At 45.4% G+C, this 20,533-nt stretch overlaps 1 protein-coding gene across 3 annotated transcripts in view; it reads right to left on the bottom strand.

Annotated features, from left to right (window-relative positions):
- The window catches only part of SLC4A4 (solute carrier family 4 member 4), a 197,299-nt gene that overhangs the window by 163,754 nt on the left and 13,012 nt on the right, over positions 1-20,533 (bottom strand). The gene's annotated exons all lie outside the window — the stretch shown is intronic.

Genomic DNA, 20,533 nt, shown 5'->3' with positions numbered 1-20,533 from the left:
CCCGCTCACCGAAACGCGCCTGCCCGGCCACGCAGCGCGGCTGCTCCTGCTCCGCAGCTCTTCCAGGCAGGTGCGCGGAAGCCGCCTGCGTTCGTGGGAAAGGCGAGCGAAATAAGATCTCCCCAAGCGTGCAGAATCAGTCACCCTCGTCTGCTTCTCAGAGCCGGCCATCCTTTACCTGTCAAGACTTCTTCCCTCAGAAAACTGCTATCCACAAAGTGGAGCGGGAGCACGACGGATGGGGACGCTGGAGGAGGAAAAGCGACGAACGCAAGTAAAGAGCGCACCGGGGATCGCTGGCTGAGCTGTTTGGCAGGTCTCGCAATCCCACAGGGACGACACCTGAATCCACACACAAAGGACTCCCGCACCTCTGCAATTCCCCCGCTCCGCTGCCAGGAACAAACTCGGAGCGACCCACGTGCACGTACCCATCGGCTGCGGTTTTGCTGCTGGTAATCGCGACCGGAGCTCGCGACAAGAAACGCGACGTGGCTCGCGAGGAACAGCCGCGGGTACAAGCACGGCCCCACTCTGCGCCGCTCCCCACCAGGTGCAAGGGGCTGCTCGTGTCAACCGACCCGGCGTTCGGAGTCCTTCACCGGACTGAGACACGTCCTCCACCGCCAACGCTACTCGTGACAAGCAACTTCATTCAGCCTTCAACGACAGACGGAGCAACGCAGCCATCAGCTAGGCTTGGAGGCTCACCGAGATGGGACGCACGGGGCCTGGACCTCAGTAGAGAGAAGAGCCGCCAAAGGCTTCCCCATCAGTGACAACCGGTGCCTTCACCAAGCCACCCAAGCTAGATGCCAAGCGTGCGTGTACGTGTGCGTGTATCCCACAGATAATAAGTCGATAAGCTAAATGGGCTTCTTCTGTCAACAGGCTGCGGAGAGGCAGAGATAACGTTATTTCTTCTCTCTGCAACCTGTGAAGTATTCAGATGCTGCGACGATAGCGGCCAAGTAAACAGGAAACTAGGAAGGAGACTTGGTCCCAACTGATGCTCCCTCAGCCCATACGCAAATGCTTGAATAAACAGACCTTATATGACCGATTCCTTTTTAGAGGCTAGATGCGTTTTGGTTTTCTCACATACTTGCATATGGGCTCTATCACACAGAAAAACGAGCCTCTGACTATACTCGGCACGGTCTGGTTGATGCACTTTTAGAACACATTGCCAAAATTTATCTTGGATGCATTTCCCCCCGTCAGCTCTAAAACAGCATTTATTTACATGCTTTCTCAGCAAAAGGTTGTACTCACCAGGAGCAGAGGAGGACAGCAGCCTCTGCTTTCTGCAGAAAGAACTTGCACTACAATATTTTTTAAATTTATAATATTTTTAAATCCAAACATAAACCCAGCTTCTTTTAAAATAACTCTCGATAATCAACGGGGAACTAGCACCCAAGATACTGCTTTGCACAATGCAATCGAGTGGAGCAGATGCAGAAGGACTCGTCTCAGCTCTTCACCCTCCTGCAGACTTGTCTCAATGGAGAACGCCATTTCCCTCTCCAGACCAACGCCAGCCATCTCCTGTACAGAACCGCGAGACAACTGCAAAAGCTACAAGGCTAAAATCTGCAAATGCAAGCAAGGTGCTAAAGCACCGTTTTTTCTGACAATGTAGGACACGGAGGAGAAGGCTGGAACATACACAACCTCGAGGGAGCATTGACTGTTCATTTGGTTTGGGCTGTGCTTTTCCTTTTTGCAGTACCAACTCCCAATTTTGTAGTTCCAATGAACTGCCAGCACGTGTCGGACCACGATACATGCGACACGGTTGCTGATTAATTGCACATGCTGTAGTGAAACAAGGAGGAAACAAAAAGTAAGAAAACTTTGCAAGTTAATCCTCTTATTACCAACTTAGAAGCAACAGCACATTCTGGATTACCTGTCTTTTCAAAGGGCATGTGAAACCTCAAAGGTTCGCTGTCACTTGCTCGTGTCTCTCAAGCATGACAGCGACATAGTGTCACTGGTTTTGTGTCTTTGCATACAGCTACAAGACCGCTTTTCAGATTGCCTGCTATTTCACCTTTTTTTTTTTTTTTTTAAACCACTCTCAAGCTCAGTATGTTCTTGAGAATACGTCATTTAAATAGACGCATTCTCTCAGTGCTGCTTTGTCCCTCAGAAACCTCGTTTCTGAGAGGTTGCCTCCCCATCAGCATTTCGGATGGTGTTTTCTGTAGGCAGCCATTTGCCTTTACGCTGCTGCCCATTCATTCGACTCAAGTATTTTCCCCGTCCACTGACAGGGTGGTCTCGTCAGCAGGTTCTGAAGACCTAGGGGAAACCACAAACCAAAGCTACTGGTGTCTCTGATCAATCAGGCAGCAGCAAGTAGAACACAAACCTCGATAGAGGTGATTTGCTTGAAATGTCTCAGTCACATGGATCTCACTCTGGAAAAAGTAGCGCATTTGTTCACTAGCACTGTGCCATGCTATTTAGATTACTCTAAGTGGGCTTAGTATTAATGACACATTTTTGAAAATGGGGCGGGGGGGCAGGTATACGGGGCAGGGACTTCTATTGGGTTTGGTTTTTCATGAATTCCCGATTAAGTCATGTCATTGTTAATGTGAAATGCCTCACTCTACAGAAGTATTCTCAGGGATTGAAATTAAGTCCCATTATAGGATTTAAATACGAGTCTCAGTTCTTGACTAAATCTTGTTTTCAAAAACTCTTACTGACTGGAACGTCAAGAACCTAAAAGTTTATCTCAACTCACAGGTGAAGCCTGTGACAGCACCTTCCTGAAACCAACTCAAGAATTATTCAAATTGATTTTGACAAAGTGAGGTTTACCATTCAGACTTCAATTTAAATCTCTGACAACTTCAGAAGAACTCTTCAACCTGCATACGTTCCAGAAATGAAATAACTACTAGGAAAAATAATCGGGAGTGAATGAAATTGAAGCTTTCTTCTGCACAAACAATTGAGCAACACTATCAAAACACAGGGAAATACAAGGGGGATATTGGCACTGGACCCTAGGTTAGGTGTAGCAGTTGAAGCCATTGTTTTATTATGTTTAGATTGCTTACCATAAAATGACACAACTCTATAAAAACTTGACAAAGTCAGCTGCCTGTTTGTTTTCATTTCTTCTCTTAAGGGAAACCACGGACCTGTAACTGGAGACATACCAGCAAGGAGAGGTCTACATTTCATTCAAGCTTAATTTGAAAACTGGAGCTTCTCAGTTAAAGTCCTCTCTCCAACAGGACACGGTGAACGTCTGCAGCTGAGCACCTGGTTCCTGACATCTTCCACATACGTCTGCTGTATTTGATGTAGCTAGAGCCAAGAAAGGGTATAGAGACACTCTGAAAGGAATTCAAGATTGCACTTACGTAGGAGCTTTATGAGATCAGCCAATCAACGGGAAGAAGTGATTTCGGCCTGCAAATATTATATCTGTTTGAGGCTAACATAAACCAGACATTTTTGTAGCTTCATTTGCTGCAAAGCATGAAATATAAATCACAAAAAAGTTTCCTCTAGAGGCAGAATGCTGTCAGGTTTTAAACCCACACGCAGTGGTGGACTTTTCCTAAAAATTATTATTTCAAGACAGCCTGCGGGATCTGATTCTTTATTTTGCCATTTATTACCATGACAATGTCATGTCCTGCAGTATTTTTGTTACAGTTCTACGCCTTACAGGCAACTTCTTACTCGACCATGTTTTACACATCCAGTTGGCTATCTCGACAATTTTTTTGTTTTGCATACTAGTGGAAAAAAGAACAGAGTTCAATTTTGGCATGAAAAAGTTCCTAAAATCCCCCACCTGCTTCAAAACATTTGCTTGGGAAGAAAGGCTTAGCAAATTCTTATTAGTAGTTTAAAAAAAATGGGAAAGTGGCAGGAGGAGAGAGTGCATTTCAGGAGCGGACTAAACAAGAAGGCTAACGTGAAAAGATGACTTCAAGCCATACAGCGTATGTTTGCCCCACTTAAAGAAAATTAGGCAGTGTACAACAGATTTATAATTTAGCGCATGACTTGAGGCTCAATAAACCTTAGATGAAACTGCTCCAGAGGGCTGATTTATGAGAGCATTTTCATGTGCTCTTCAACTAAACCCGTGTCTACTTAAAAACAATCCTGTTTTATTAAGTAGTTGCTCTTTGTTCAAGCCTCGCGTAAGAGCTCTTTCGGAGAAATCTGTGCCGAAGTGTATTGTGTCATAAGACTAGGTATCACGGACTAAGAACTGCCTGCAGTATTACAAGCATGCATTTCACATCAGCTCAGCACGCAACTTTAAAATGGGTGGAAGACTTGAGAAGTACATAATAGACAGGGGATCTGTATACACCTATATATAAAAATAACCAGATATATAAACCCAGACAAAGAAACAGCAACTGTGGGAAATCCTTCCAGCATCCGCTGAATACTGCCTACAAGGAGCCTCAAAAGGCAAGGTATGGGCAGCTTGGACCCGACACAGCGTTTCCTACCGATAGACAAGGATGTTAAAGTGGGCGTCTCGGTCCTGCCCGACTGCCTTTCCAATGAAAAAGGTTATCTGAAATGGGAGTTCCTCGGTTTAAGTCCATTTCCCACTCAGCGAAAGAACAGGCAGTGTGTACAATGTGGGGTGGGGCAGCACACCCAGTGGCACCATTAACCCAGATCTGGTTTTCTCCCGGGAAAACAATCCGCCACTCTCAATCCCGGTTTCCCAGCAAGGCGCTCCTGCACTCGTCCTCCCGTGGGACTGTTTCGGGAGAAAGTCTCTTCTCCGTAACGATAACCCCCAGCACACAAAATACCCCCAATTAACACAACATGAGTGAGACCAGCTTAGATCTTCACTGCACTTCTGTAATTAGAGTTTGGAGCTTTTCCCTTCCTTCAGGCTTCATGCTTTTGAATGCACAACTCCTAGAGCTGCACATTTTCCTCCCCATCACCTCCCCAAGCATCTCTGAGATGCTGAAGTCATTCTAAAAGCATCACAAAACTCTGGACCACCAACATTAATATCGAGCCTGAGCCAGGCCAGGCCCCAGCCAAGCATGCAGTACAGAACGTATGCTGGCTTTACGCTTTCTGCTGGGAGGAGGACAGACAAAGCTCGACTGGCAGAGGCAGAAAGCCTGGTTGTATAAAACGTTTTGGACATATCTGAAGCAGCCAAGGGAGCTAATGCACTTTCAGCACTTCACAGAGTGCAGTCACAGCACTTCTGATCCAATTCTCGGCCTTCTGAAGTGATAAGCGGTTTCACGATATGCCGGTTTCAAAAACATAATCCAGCATAAAGGATATTTTTAACACGGATGATTTCAGTAATCTGCTTCAACACTCAACCTCATACACAGTCCATGTGGCACAAATGAGCAGCACAGAATGGCGTGACACCAGCAGGATCTTCCTGAAGCATGCTTATCACCAAAATCCTCATGCGACTACCGTGTGTGCGGTCCAGCTATAGATTGAGACCTGGAGAAAGTACATAACCAAGAACAACGAGTATGTCAAGAGTTTTATTTGATTTCTAAATAGTAGAGACCTTGGGGGTGGGGAGAAGGAACTAAAAAAAAATAATAAAAAAAATCAATCTCTGCAAACTGGTTACTAGATGAAAGTCCCTGTAAGATTATGTCATTTCTACAAATTAGACAAGTCACTCAAAAGTAAGAAGGAATGTGATACCATTTGAGATCACATCAAAAGGAGTGTGATCAGAGCACACAGCTGTGAAACTCACAGAATCATAGGATGATTTGCATTGGAAGGGACTCTTAAAGATCATCTAGTTCCAACCCCTCTGCCATGGGCAGGGACACCTTCCACTAGACCAGGTTGCTCAAAGCCCCATTGAGCCCCAAAGGCCAGGCTGACCACTGCCAGGGAAGGGGCATTCACAACCTCTCTGGTCAAACTAAGACAGAAAAGGCAAAGTCACCCAATCCAAATGTCAGCATACACATATAATCCAGGCAGAGGAAAGACAACTTCTCCAAAAATACTAGGCAAGGAAGAAAACGACTGGGCTTTCAGAGACTAGAGGGCTCCAAACTAACCTCATCCTCACTGGAGTGACAACCGCTTGTCCGGAAGACTTTATAGCGACTGTTCCCCAGGGCAGATCGGATGAAATCTCTTCTGAAGAAGGTCACTGGCATTGGTCCCGGTGCATGCATGAAATGCTAATTTAATAATAGTCAATCAAAACTAATGCAGACCTGATAGCCAGAAATGCAAACAGCCAATTTTCAACTAAACGCCCTTTTTGCCTCCCCCAGCTGCACTGGGAAGGAAAAAAAAAAAAAACACTAACCCCTGCCCCCCCCAAAAAAAACCAAACCAAAACAAAACAGAAACCAGTGCAAGTTTACTGAAGATGAAGAAACAACATTTCCAGAGAGAAAAGGGGAGAGAGGAGAGAAATGCAAAACCAAATTATTTTAAAGCCATCTGAGAATAAACTGAAATAACGAAGCATTTCATCACTTCCACCAAATTAAGCTCCAGCCAGAACAACAGGAGTAAGTCACAGCTCACAACACCGTGAACCCAGGGGGCCATTCTGTCTCTCAAGAGCACCAAGTGCTCAGCAAAACACCGATTATGCCAGCACAAGCCCCAGAACCCAAAGGATGCAGGTCCCTTACGAATGACCCCCATGAGGATCATTCAGCAGAAATGCGACTGCAAGCGACGGCTCCTTTCTGCATCGTCACGGCGGACGCGCGACCCTGTTCAAGGAGAGCAGGCTATCGTACCTTCTGGGGGCTACCATCAGGCTGCTGGGACAAAATCACCTATGGCTGATCCCTGGCTATCGCTAACCAGACTTACACCCACACGCAGGGAAACTTTTCTGCTACTCAAAATTTCACATCGTGGTAGCAGAGGGGCAGGTTCATACGTGGTTTTGCCAGTATTATCAGACAAAGACAATGGCTGTCGTGGAGCCCCGACGGCCGCTGGGATAAAAGACGGTCTGGGGGAACCTCACTGCCACGTCCACTAGCCTCACAAAAGAGCTCATCCACACACTCACTCCCTCGACAGCACCTGCAAAGAAAGCCAACGGAGATTTTGTACGCTTCTCGGTAAAATTCCCTGCAGTAGGCAACAGGGAGCGGGTCACCGGTGTACGGAGCAAAGCACTACCTTCGGACGGCCCTTGCCCTTCCACGTGCTCGGCTGATAGAGAGACGAGAGTAACGCACTGCAGCGACCTACCTACCACCTTGACTTCGAAGCGTGGTGCCAGCGAAGAGCAGACCAAGCCCGTGATCTTTACACTCGTACCTGCAGATTATCAATTAGCCATTAATAAGAGTTTGGCCCAGACCAGGCAGGGGCACATGATTGCCTTTTTGCTGCATTAGTCAGCGAACAAAGCGATACAGGTTCTTTCACCACCAGGACACCAACTTAAACAGGAGGAACATGGCACAGCATAAAAGCAGAGTGGTATAAGCAGACAACGCGTGATCCTGCATAAAGTCAATCCATTTAGAAACGTTAAACTCACTTTACCAGCAAAATGAGTTTGCTACGGGATTGGCATTTTGCTTCATGGGAGAGTCATGTTCTTAACTTGGTTTTAAGTGCCCTAAAGCTGGATTTACTGCATCCTCCAACCACCGCCAAGAGCACATAACTGAACTGCTGAGCAGGCAACTCCCAAGTTTTAACAAGACTGTCCTCTAGATGACATCCATTTAAGGGAAACCCAAACCAGACTTACTCATATCAGCCTAAAACAAGGCTGAGAACAACACAATAACCCAAGAGTTGTAAAGCAGTTTCTTGCCAGAAAGTGTTCATAGCCACTTCTTATGAACTCCCTTTTAGTGACCCATTGCAATGAAAGAACAACTTGTGGGGAAAAAAAATGGTAGGAACACAGTGTTGCTGATAAGCAGCACTGTTGCAGGAGGCCCTGGGTCCTCCAAAGCAACCTAAAAACTAGTGTAATGACTAACGAGCTTGTCCAGAAGACGAAGCAGACTTCTGGAAGAAAAGAGAAAACAGGACTTTAGCATAGGTATTTCTTTCAGACAATGTCTGAAAAACCTCATCTGCTCTAGGAATGGACTTTGAAAAAAAAAAATCATTCTTCTGGACAGACACAGCCTAAAAAATTAATACCACTTGCATCTTCCGTTACCAAAGGAAGGCTCCTCATGTTACTCAGACTCTTGTAGCACTTCTACAGCCACTCAGGCAAGTTTGTCACTAGAATGAGTTCCTCTCCCTGTATCAGTAGTTGGCTCCTTCTGACTCCAGTAACACAGCAGGGCACTAGTCCATAAACGTGAACTTCCCAGATGTCCCTAAAATGTGCTCTTCAGAAAGGAGAGATTTCCCAGGTTCCTGTGCAACTCAGCCCTTTATCAGCGAGGGTTTAAGCCATGGCATTTTAACATGAGCAAGCCATATAAAAAAATATTTTATAGCTCCCTCATTCTCTTTCCTCTTCTTCCCAAACTGTCTAAAGTAAGAGTTCCTACTTCTGCTTTATGAGCTGTAAACTCAGAAGCACCTTCAAGAGCCACAGTTAATGTTAACACACTCCACCTAATATATAGCCTACAACGAAACGACGTACAGACTGATGTTAAGTAGAGCACGAGAATTAGCGTGTGGCACCCATGAGAGTCAAGTTATGAAGGTAACAGGCCAGGAATTGCATGCTAAGATCTGATACGTGAGCATACTGGACCAGGCTAATTTGCTCATGTTGATCGCCCACTGTCTGCTTTCATCCTCTTTTTCACATGCATTTGCCTAAAAAAACCGGAGGCAGCCATTCTTTGGGAAGAAACCTCAGAAAAACAACTTTCTGTAACAGGCGCCAAACAGTTCTTTGCTTGGGTAACATATATACATAAAAGCACAACAGCATAAAGCAACTTTTACACTCCTTTTTTTGACTGACAGGGCCAAGGGAATGTTTTACTGACCTACTGATTTTTAAGAAATAAATAAGTAAATAAAAGATGAAAATCAGTTCTGCTGTTTGGCCTATCAGGTGTGGCCACAAAGCAAGCCAGCATGTCTGGTGATGGAGAGGGCAACGCAAGGCACCATGCGTGGTCAGCACCCATCGAGCATAACCTGCCCAACTGGGTCAGCCCCTGGCCCCTCCGTAGCTGTTCCCATTCACCCCCAACTCAACAGAAATCCTTCCGACCAGTATTCCTGGGTACTATACTTACACCAGTCGGTATCTGCAAATTTCACCAGTCACCTTTACCTAGAAATCTCCGTTCCAGAAGAGGGTAGAACGGTGGCCAACTCCAGCTAATTTTCAACAGAGTTTGGACACCAAGCTGCCTTTTGTCCTTGTGGTGATAAGGGCCTCAGTAAGCAAAAGAGACTAAAAGGTGCTCCTCGGTGACTCTGGCCAAGTCACACCCACCTTAACCATCAGCTGCAGGCACTTTCTTAAATACAGGGTATAACCACCTATCACTGAACCCAGCTTGTACCTCTTCATGTAATCACAAATTTCTTGGAGACACCTGTTAACAAAGAACAGCTTTATGCCCAGCATCTAATTGCAACATGGCTCTTTAAAGGTATAAGGAAAATAGTCTACAGTAATATTAAATCCCAGTTATCTGCACCCATTATCTTGCATTTTTTTTATTGCTAAGTGGAATAACTGGTCCGGGAAGAGAGCCAGAAAAGTTGGGCCGATACCACAGTTCAAGACTCCTTTCATAGACATTACTGACAATTTTAAAAGTAAGAGTCATATCCAGAAGCGTGCTGACCTCTTCATGAAAAACACGAGGTGCCTTGACTGAGTGACAAGTCAAGCCCCCCCCCCCCCGAAATATTCCCACCCCCCCCGAAAATACTAAGCTGTTTGTAACACAAGGTTATTGTACCAGGAATACTTAACGCAAAGGTGTCTAATTCATCATTTAGAATTAAAAAGGCAGGAACAGGTTCAAGAAAGATGGCTTCATTTGTAGAAAAGTAATTACAGAAACTTTCAGAGTTTGCAGAAATCTCTATGCACTCCCACATTTCTCCACCGCTGAAGGCTCAGAGGACATTCAGGTTACTTGCCGGGAGATATATTTTGAGCACGATGAGCTTCAGTTGGTTTTGCAATGCTTTTTAATAAATTAAGTTGTATACCTAATGTTCAGTGAACTGCATTGGCTCTGGGCTCTTCTAGCTTGATCTTTAATTTGAGTAATTATTTTAAAAGCTGGAGACATGATCTCCCTTTATTCAGTGTCTGGACAAGATTCTGACACTGTAAGATACAGTCGGGGTTTCCACGGCATTGTTTTGCAGCGTATTCCCTTTCAACAAAAATTATACATTGCATTTTTGGCAAAGAGGTGGGCAATCCAAACAAAACTTGCAAAATACGGAGGTTTTTTCTTCTGCTGTTTCACTGTTTTATTCACAGTCCAGAGCGGCCGTCCCGGGTCAAACTATAGTATGATGATCACAGTTACGCGCCCACTCCTTTAATACAAATAGGAATAAGCCATGAAACGGAGTAGTCGGAGCATCACGGTTGTAGTTCAGTGCCCACAATAGTCAAGGAAGGGTGCCTGGGCTTGCCTACATTGTCAGCGAAGCACGGGCCCAAGCCTACGCTCAAGCCCAGACTTGCTCACATTCTTTCCATGCTAGTAGGCTCTCAGGCTTAGCTTCTGAGCTAAGGTTCAAAGGTCTGCAAAATTCAAGGTCTACCCCAAAGCCCAGCAGACCCAACTTTTCCTTCTTGCCACCGGACACCAGAGAGGTCCCACGTAGAAGCGAGCACTCTCCAGTGCAGCAGCGGGAACCGCGAGCCGGTCTCGGCAGGCACAAGAGCACGGGTGCTCCCCGTGCAAACCACGAGGCTTCGAGCCAGGGAAGCTCCGAGCCGTCGGGCTTCGCACGCCGAAGCCTGCTCGCAGACCTGCGCTTCAAGACGATAGCGACCATGCCAGGGACGAAGAGAGCCTGGCGCAGGACGCATCCCTCCTTTCCTTGCAGCCCACTCGGAGCGTCGCTGTCACACCTTCTCGGTCACGCATCCGAGGGACGGGAGTCATCTGCTGAACTGCATCGGGGACTCAGCCTGCGTTTTGCATTCTAGGCTTAGCTGAATTTTCTTCAGATGGGTCTTATGTTTTCATCCATATAACACACCGTTTAAAAGAGCGCTCTATCTTTTCGAATGGTTCTATTTTCAGTTTAAATGTTGCACAAAACTTTATTTTAGTTGCACAAGCTATTCGTATTAAGCAGAGCAAAGCATCAGGCAGATTAATCCATTAATAAAGGAAGCCTTTTCCAAATTCAAAATGTAGAAAAGGCACATACTCACCTTTACCTCTAAGCTAACCGAAACACTTATTTTGTCTGACAGGAGAACGCATATTCAGGACTCTGTTTCACCCTAATAAGGTCTCAAAATCCACTTCCCTAGGCACGGTTAAGTATAACGTATACCATTCGCTGAAGGCCACAGAAGGCATTCTCAAAGCTTGTATGACATGGAAGGTATATGTTGTGGGAGACGGACCGCCTTTCCTTCTAAAACCCAACTGCGGCTTTTCAATATATAAACTGATTACTTGCCATTCATAAAAAGGTAGAAAACATCAAATACTATTTTATCCTGAGTGAGAAGCATTTACACAGTTACGGGAATATCTCTCCATATATCACATTCCTGCGGAAGTACTTCTTGCTCTTAAGCGAGAATAATCTTTTCTTTCCAAGCACGTTTTGGTGATGTATGTGTCAGTAATACACTGGAGACAAACTCACCGTGAAATGGAAAGCATTTAAAGTTAGCACTCTGCTAACAACATCTGTCTATTCCAGATGTTTTTAGTGATGTCCTCCAAGTGAAGTTCCCCTCCAAGAGAAATATTCTATTCTAAATACATATTCTATTCTACAACCTATTCTATTCTACAACCTCTCTCTGACACCACCCTTCAAGTCCCTATCAAAGATGCACTGAAGACTTTGCACCGATCTTCGATTGATTTCCAACCCCACCCCGCAAGCACCTTACGGTTGCAATCTAGACTTTGCTCTTACACCCCTCTGGCCCCGGCCGATCAGTTCTCTCCGCTCACTGTGCTATCTCATCGTGCCTTTCTCCTGTTCGTACCAGTGGAGCTACTGACACAGGACTCAAACCAGCACAGCACTTCAGCACGGCCTTCAAGGTCTATCGGTTGAATTGCTTCAAGGCCAGAAGTCACCTGTGCTGAAGTGCTTTGCGGGATTAAGGCAACAGCCCCACAGAAATGAACATCCCATGAACTGTAAGAAAGGTACCAGAACCAGGGCCCGCCGTACCGTCAAGAGCGATGGAAACCATGCTGTTGCACTCCGACGGCACGGCTCGGGATTTCCAAGCTTTCTCTATGCACCGGTACAGATGCTTACTGCACTGAAACTCCATTCACTTCAGCGTCTTTTTAAGCTCACCTATCAGCAGCCGCACAAAGGCATCTGGCGCTGCTTCCGCAGAATGCCACGTTCACACTTCGCCTGGGACAATGCTCCTCAAACTTGGTTATTCCTCACAAACCCAAGCCTAATAGATCATGAGATGTTAAACAATTTATGTGGAACTACTCCCGGGGCACTACACGCTGTATTGTTGTGCCATTAAGGCTTTGGAACAAAGCTTCATTGGGGACAGAAGAGAACAAAGTACCCATCTATTTTTTCACTGCGATTATTGTTTCTGCCTAGAAAGACACCCAGGCTGGTCTGCTGAACAGGGCTACTGTTCTTCAGCTGTGCTGTTTGTCTGCTGAATGCAGGAACTGTCAGACATGGAAGTGATATCAGACTATTCAAATTCAATAAGAATTTGGGAAAAATCCACTTCATGGTCACCAAATTTGCCAACTATGAGACCTAAGCAAGATTTGCATGTACAGTTCCCGTACATGAGAAATACTTTCATTCAATTCCAGTGCAACAAAGCAGGTTTAATATGCTCAAATGCTACTTTTCCTTGAGCTACTGAGCAACTATTTCCCAACCTCATTCTAAACACACAGTCGTCTCATATTTAGCAACCTTGATGAAAGATTTTTACGCTTACGTATAAGGGTTGACAATGCGTCTGAAGTGTCATAAAGTCACAGGTACAATAAAAACAGTTAACTTTTGCAACCTACTGTTCAAGGTTATGAGTTGAAATGAGACGCTCAGATCAGCAAGTCTACAAGAGGTGATTAAAATTAAGTAAAAACTTTAAAAAACTTCAGGTGAAAATATTCTAATCTTCACGTTGCACACACCACTGAAAAAGATAGGCAAGTTCTATTTCTGCACTTACGATACAAAATCGACAAAACATGAAAATTTTAATAAAGATCATTACCTGACGTGCAAGACTCTAGTTGTTGTCTTTGATTTAAGATTACACATCCATATAGTCATCTAATAAAAAAAATAGTCATCAAAATAAAAAAGTTGGCATATTTTGCTCAGAAAACAGTAGCAGAACAAGATAGAATATACCACAGGAGTCAACTTGAAGTGGAGAAAGCCAAAAATTTGTAGGCACCTGCAAACCCATTAAAATTTCTTGTATCATACCAGCTGTATTGGGTTTGCATGGCAAGGTTTTGGTAGGTGGGGGGAGGTTACAGGGGTGGCTTCTGCGAGAAGCTGCTGGAAGCTTCCCCTGTGTCCGACAGAGCCCATGGCAGCCGCCTCCAAGGCGGACCCGCCGCCGGCCAAGGCCGAGCCCATCAGCGATGGTGGGAACGCCTTTGTGATAACGTATTTCAGAAGGGGGAAAAAAATCTCTGGGGCACAGAAATGGCAGCCAGAGAGGGGAGTGAGAACATGCGAGAGCACCAGCCCTGCGGACCCCCAGGTCAGTGCAGAAGAAGGGGGAGGAGATGCTCCAGGCGCCGGAGCAGAGATTCCCCTGCAGCCCTTTGGGAAGACCCTGGTGAGGCAGGCTGTCCCCCTGCAGTCCAGGGAGGTCCACGGGGGAACAGATCTCCACCTGCAGCCCAGGGAGAGAGGACCCCACGCCGCAGCAGGGGGATGGCCGAAGGAGGCTGTGACCCCGTGGGAAGCCCGCGCTGGAGCAGTCTGTGCCTGAAGGACTGCAGCCCGTGGAAGGGACCCACGCCAGAGCAGTTCGTGAAGAACTGCAGCCCGTGGGAAGGACCCACGTTGGAGAAGTTCATGGAGAACTGTCTCCCACGGGAGGGACCCCATGCTGGAGCAGCGGAAGAGTGTGAGGAGGAAGGAGCGGCAGAGACAAGGTGTGATGAACTGACCCCAACCCCCATTCCCTGTCCCCCTGCACCACTGGCGGGGAGGAGGGAGAGAATTCGGGAGTGAAGTTGTGCCCGGGAAGAAGGGAGGGGTGGGGGGAAGGGGTTTTAAGATTTGGTTTAATTTCTCATTACCCTACTGCAGTTTGATTGGTAATAAACTAAGTCAATTTGCCCTAAGTCGAGTCTGTTTTGCCCATGACGGTAATTGGTGAGTGATCTCTCCCTGTCCTCATCTCGACCCAGGAGCCTTTCATTGTATTTTCTCTCCCCTGTCCAGCTGAGGGGGGGAGTGATCGAGCAGCTTTGGTGGGCACCTGACATCCAGCCAGGGTCAAGTCACCACACCAGATCATCGTGATAACTTGGGAAAGAAAGTAAAATTAAATCTCCACTGGGGAACAATCAGATAAAATTTTAGCCTGTTTCATTAGTTACACAGATTAGCAGCAGTCACCTTTCGCAGGTTAAAAAAAAGAGGTACCATTCCCACCATGGCCCCCATAGTTCTGAGCACCGTTTTCCACCCACGATTATTTGTGTCCATAGCTGGACAAATAATGGAGATATCCAAGTACCAGATTTAGCGGTAGGAACACTCAAAACAGATCAAAAACCAAAAAGTTCCAACCTACCCTCAAAAAAACCTTTAGCAAAGAAATCCGTAGCTAATGGAAGTGAAAATAATAACTGAGTAAGCTGAAAAAGCAGTCCTTGAAATATGTCTAAGAAGGAGCAACACAGAGAAACCTGCTCCAATTTATAAAGAAATGCAATTTGTTTCACAGTCTCTGGCTGGATCCAAGCTTTTCTCCTCTGAAACCTAGACAAAATATTCACTCTGGACCATACCTTGCAGGAATAATTTGTTTACAAGGCAAGGAAAATTATATAATTCATCAAGCCAACATTTTATGTTTCAGTATATTTTAAAATATTTTCATTTATTATGGTAACATTAGAATTGAATTAGAATTGAAGCCATTTTTATAATTATTGCTAATAACAGAATAAAGTGATTTTAGTAATCCTCAGTCTTGAAGTCATTCGAACAGTTCCCACCACCATCAAGTTCAATTTTTCAAGACTCACTTTGAGATGCGAGACGTATGGATCAGTACTTATGGAAGGACAATGACAGCTTATTTCAAGTCAGATTTAATTCAGAGTATTTAGCAATCATATATCATATAGTACCAAAATAGTAATATGACTGTTCCCCTATAAATGTAGTTATATAATAAAGCTAGGATTTGAAATGGTGTGGCTTGGAAGATTCCCCCCCACTACCCCCCCCCCCAAAGGATTTCCTTAGAGTAATAAATACATAGATTAGCCATATTCTCTCTCTCTACATACACACATGTATATCTAAATAATACACATGCATTTTAAAAAAAAATAATAATAAATCCCCCCTTCAGTCTTTGTTTTACTTTTGCAGCAGAATTAGCTCTGCTAACAGCTCACATTTCTGGAATTCAGATGTTGAAAGTTCATTTCACCCGCAAATTAAAAGGATTCCGATTTTGGTGATGTCAGGTTATCTGTTCTGATTTTTCTGGTGAGAAAATCTGTTAAAAATAGGGCCATTTGCAATTTCCTCCAATGTGCTCAGAAGGATCAGTCATACTCAAACAGCGTGGATCACAGCTGACTATTGTATGCTCTGAGTCCTGCTCTCCTTTCATTTACATGGCTGTAAATTTGGACAGAAATCCACAATTCCAAACCAAACAGAACTGAACGCCAAGAACCGAGATGTAGGTTTCTCGGACTTTCTGCTATTTCTCCCATAAAACCCACGCAAATTCTCCCCACTGATAGCCAGTCCTTCAGGCAACTTCAAAAGTTCCTTATGTGAAAAACTAATAATCACAGGAGAGTAATTCAAAGACGTTTCCATCTCTGCAGTTAATGGAATTAGGCAACCGAAGAACAAGAGGACAAATGACGCCATGGGGCTTCCCGCCTCAGCAGGTCACCGTGCAGCCGCTCAGTTTAGAAACACCTGACGCGATGGACAGCTTGCATTCTCCTACACCCCAAAAGGCTAGTGCACGGTCTTGTGCTAAATGCTTTTATTTCATAGGAGGTATTTTCCAGGCTTAACAGTTAACTCCACGTCACAGTATCTTTGAGCTCAATCTCCATGCAAGCTTTTACCTGAAAGTCTGTGGCCACTCTTTGAAGCCACTATTCGACATTGAGTCATCAAGGTCTAGAGAGACGATGGTAGAGATTTACCCCAGAGCAAGCACTCCAGCAGGCTGGGGTACAGTTTTCACCAAGCGTTCTTAAAAGTTCTGTATCTTTTTACTTATGCCACGCACTGTTCTATCACCCAATTACGGGTGCCGTAATTGCCTTCAACACTGTCCGACAGCAGTCAGGAGCATTCCTGCCACAAACTGCATACAATCCCGAGCAAACTCAGTAGAAACGAGATGCTACTGCAACGCAGAGCTCAAGTGTAGGGGGGCAGAAGCATTGCTTCCAAAGGTTGTAGGACTTCACTGCAACCTTGATAATTTTATTGCTGCATTTTCATTTCAAGCCACACAGTGAAACATAGTCAAGAGAAAAAGACCTCTGCCTCCCCATTCAAGTTCTGTTATTTAGAGAGAGCACAAAAGAGAAGCTCTCCTTCCACCACAAGTAGCACAATGACGCAGAGAGACGCTCCTTTACCAATATTAACTGTAAACTACTATTACTGGATTTTCAAAGAGCACTCCCTTTTGAGCCTTCTAAAAGGATTTGAAGCCGGAAGCAGCTAATTGACTTTGAACAAGAAAACCTGATAGTAGTTATCAGAACCCTTTTAATTTGCTCAGAGCAAGAGTTCAAATTCTAAACCTAATGCACAAAGAAAATATGTGAAAGGCAGGTTGCTGGAGCGTGACAAGGATGCTATCTCACTAAGGCAATGAAGTCATTTTTACCAGCGCCACAGAAGAAACGACCCGATGCCATAGCACCAGCGTTAGAATGCTGTGAACGCTGTTTTCAACAAGGCATCTTTAAACGCGGTCTAAAGTCCTCTCGTGCTCCCAAGCCATAAGAAGGAATTCGAGCACAAACCAATAAAAGCTATGCTATTTTTGATAGGGACATGTATAACGAGATAATAACGTAAAAGTAAAAAAATTAAATTAAAAAAAAAATTAGAAGACTAGCAAATTCACACTAAGAGATCGGCATATAGGCACGCAGGAGCATCACTTTCTGTACCCACAGGAATAAGTGTTTTCAGGCATCCACCTTCCTGAAGCAGCTATTTCACCCAGTATAGCTTTGCTCAATCAACACAACACCTTGCCTTTGCAACTGCTTCTCTCTGGCAGGACAGCATCCCCGACTCTGTCTAAGAACTGCTACCTGAAACAGCTGTTTGCAGACTTCTTGGCAGAAAAATAAATATAGGTTTGCTCTTTACTCTCTCGCACTGCAGTTTTCATTCAGAACCTTGCCCAAAATACCTTCCAGCTTATTATTTAGGACGGGTCTTCAAGGTGGCAGCCCAGTTAAAAATCCTTCAGACAGAAACACAAACGGCTTTCTCCACCGTTGCTGGAAGAACACTTACGTACATGAGCAAGGCGCCCTCTCTGATAAGTAGGTAGATCAGAAAACAAAAGGAGTTACAGATTTTCCCTTCTCACAGGGATGTTTGTCTTGCAACTGCACTTTGTTCACAAATTCAACCTTTTCTTATCAGTGTAAGACATCAGTAACCGAGGGATTTGCCCAACACCCACAGTCGGACTGCGAAAGTGCATTTTGAAAGCTCCTCTACAGAACTCCTTTTAAAAACCTACTGTGAGGAGTACCACAGTACAATACCAGTATATGAGGGTGTTGTCTGACCGCAGAGGAGTTTCAAGATTTCAAATGGTAACATGGCAGTTTAAAGGAAAAATCTTCACAGTTACGAGCTGCAGAAAACCCTGCCGGACCTTGCCGGGAGCTGAATGGATGTGTACAGGGTGTTAACTTGCTAGGAATGCCCTGTGCACACAAATGAAAACTTCATCCCTCCTCCCCCAACTGAAAAAAAAGAAAAAAGCCAATCTGTAATTCCTTCTCACCCCACTTTCAACTCTGACCAGCAGCAACACACCACGCTGCCAGTTCCTCCTAGGCTATCGGTCATTCCTCTACAGTTGCCAGCCCCTTGAAATCTTGGAAAAGCAGCTTGGAGTAGCCTCTTCCTTCATGTCCAGCCACTGCTCTTACAAACACGAAATTCACACTCGGCAGGAACAAAGGATAAGTTACAAGCAAATCCTTCCCATGATACTTTTTTGGTAACTTAAAAGTCTGGGTTTGCTTCACGTTTGCATCTAATGGGGGCGGGGGGGGGAAATCACAGAAAAAGCATCACTGCAGATTGTACCAACGTTCGCCCTTCAGACCACACTGACACTCACAGGCACGTCAAGTTACTGAGAACTAAAATCACCAGCTGAAATAAAGCCTTGCAAAACTGAACTCTGCGATCTTCTGACATGACAGAAGTCACTAGGAAAGGTCTTTCGGCACTTGCTTCAGCACTGAAAGGCACGCAAGAGAAGAAAGGGCACAGACTGTGACAAATCGGTTCACATACGTGCAAGCCTGTGAACAAGCACACACGCACTGATGCAAACAATCCCATTTAATCATTCTGCATATGATTGGAAACTATTATGACAAAATTAAGTCTGTCATGAAGTAGTTGCTGGGGTGGGGGAAACTTAAGTGTTGGGGGGGGTTTGGTTGGGGGTGGGGGTGAGGTCTCTATAGCCTGCTCTTAATGCACAAACAATTTTGTTTTGATTATTGACCAAAATAAGAACCAGGCATATTCCTGCAGACTCTCACATCAGCAATTAGTAAGTAGCAAATTCTATTCCCACACACAATATGCAACTCTGCACATTTTGTTAAATCCAGCTAGCCAAGTTTCTTCCTTTTTTTTTTTTTTTTTAATGGAAAATATGTACATTTCAGGAATAACCAGAACAATAAAGCCACTAAGTAGCTAGCAGCCTAAGCACAAAGTCACATTTAGATGCGCAGTAAACTGTACCTGCCTGAAACAAAAGAGAGCAAGTATCTATCATAGCATGGTTTGGGTTGCAAGAGACATTAAAGATCACCTAGTTCCAACTCCTCTGCCATCAGCAGGGACACCTTCCGCTAGACCAGGCTGCTCATCCAGCCTGGCCTTGAGGACTTCCAGGGATGGGGCAGCCACAAACTCTCTGGGCAACCTGTCCCAGTGCCTCACCACCCTCGCAAGGAAGAACTTCTTCTTTACATCCAATCTAAATCTCCCCTCTTTCAGTTTAAAGCCCTTACACCCTGTCATATCTCTACATGCCCTTGGAAAAAGCCCCTGTCCGGCTTTCTTGCAGGTTCCCTTTGGGTACTGGCAGGCTGCTGTAAGGTCTCCCCGGAGCCTTTTCTTCTCCAGGCTGAACAACCCCAACTCTCTCAGGCTGTCCTCACAGGAGAGGTGCTCCAGCCCCCTGATCAGCTCCGTGACCTCCTCTGGACCCGCTCCAACAGGTCGTGGAGCAGTTCCGCGACAGAGCTGATACTGTCAGGATGTGCCCGTTGGCCCAGCCTTGCTGCTGTTCATGCCCCTAACCTGACTTACAGGCGCAGCTCCGGGGAAGGATGAAATAGAGCTCCCGCCGCAGGCACAAAGCCCCGCTCTCCTCGGAGCGCAGAGCCTGGCACCTTTTCCCACACCCTCAACACCAGGAAGCTCTCGGCACACTGGAGTACACCGGCTCCTCCTGAACGCAAGTACTGAAAGGATGCGCTCCTAATGAAGGGGAAGTCCGTTAGTAATTAATGTTGTCGTAAAAGAGAAAAAAAAAAAAACAACAAAAAAAACAAAGGTATGTGAACAAAAGGATGATTAAATTCTCATTTCCATGTTTGCTCAGGAGCAGAGCAGCTCTGGACTGCAGTGCTGAGCAGGAAGCTCACCAACGGGAAAACAAGGAGCCAGGAGCTCGTCTGGGCTCACGAAATATCCCCGTACGGCCGCATCCCAGGTGGAACGCTAAAAGCTTGAGAGGAAATAGGAAGGGTTTCCTCGGAGCGGCTGCTGCTGACAACTTACTGGAGATAAACTGAAACCACTAGAAAAGTTTTCCAACGCCGCGAAGCGGGTTTTTTTCGAGTTACCCCCAAGTGCCGAGCGCCAGAGAAGGGCACCTATAGAGACAAACTCC

The sequence above is a fragment of the Buteo buteo genome, chromosome 1 (assembly GCF_964188355.1).
Source record: "Buteo buteo chromosome 1, bButBut1.hap1.1, whole genome shotgun sequence".
NCBI lineage: Eukaryota > Metazoa > Chordata > Aves > Accipitriformes > Accipitridae > Buteo > Buteo buteo.
The sequence above is the reverse complement of the archived record's forward strand: the minus strand, read 5'-3'. Positions and strand labels throughout refer to the sequence as shown.